Here is an 881-nt window from a genome sequence, read left to right as displayed (position 1 = left end):
GAAGAAGAAGAGTGAACGAAGTCGGGCGAGAGAGGAGATGAACAGTTAATTGGCTGAAGAAGGAGATGAAATGTTGGAGGGAAAAATCCCCCTTTCATTTTTTATGTAAAAGTTGGGCTTTGGTTGAAGAAGGAGATGAAATTTTGGGCTTTGGTTGGGCTGCAACTTTCCTTAGGTTTTTTTTGCTACAGAATGTAATTATTTTGGCCCAGTTTTTTATATTTAAAAATCTCCCTTTCATTTTTTTTTTTAATGTAAAAGTTGTTGCAATATTAGGATTATGCATGGTTGATTAATTTTTTTGACATCAAAACTAGAAGCATTATAGCATTATAGTAATTGAGTTGAGAGTTGATAGACACTGATAGATGTCTATCAATGTCTATCAATAAACTATAGAATTTGATAGACTTCAAAAGTATATAATATATATTTAAACATTGATAGACAATTATAATAGTTTAAATATATTTATATCAAAACAAAAAATAGTTTGAGATAAGCAAATTGACAATATCAACATCCAAACTCTTGCAAAAATGCTCCAAAGACTACTTAAACTCTTGTAAATAGCTCAAGCAAAAAATGGTGGTTCAACTTCCTCATTCTGTTAGATTTTATGTCCTAAAACTCTTAGTTTGTAATATCATATTCTTGTTCAATAAAGCTGTTATTGAAAATCTTTAGTAAATTTAAATTCTATATTCATGAATCCAATAAACTAAGGTTCCGAGGCTATTAAGTTTAAGTTTGAACTTTATGTAGTGACATAAATGTGGATCAAGTTCAAATATATATAGCCAAAATGCTCTATAGTATATGAATAAGGTTGGGCGCTTTATCCTGGGGACACTATGGATGCGGCCCATTTTGTAATTAGT

Source organism: Benincasa hispida, chromosome 11 (assembly GCF_027475165.1).
Source record: "Benincasa hispida cultivar pf3 chromosome 11, pf3_genome.v1.1, whole genome shotgun sequence".
In the NCBI taxonomy this organism is placed as follows: domain Eukaryota; kingdom Viridiplantae; phylum Streptophyta; class Magnoliopsida; order Cucurbitales; family Cucurbitaceae; genus Benincasa; species Benincasa hispida.
The sequence above is the reverse complement of the archived record's forward strand: the minus strand, read 5'-3'. Positions refer to the sequence as shown.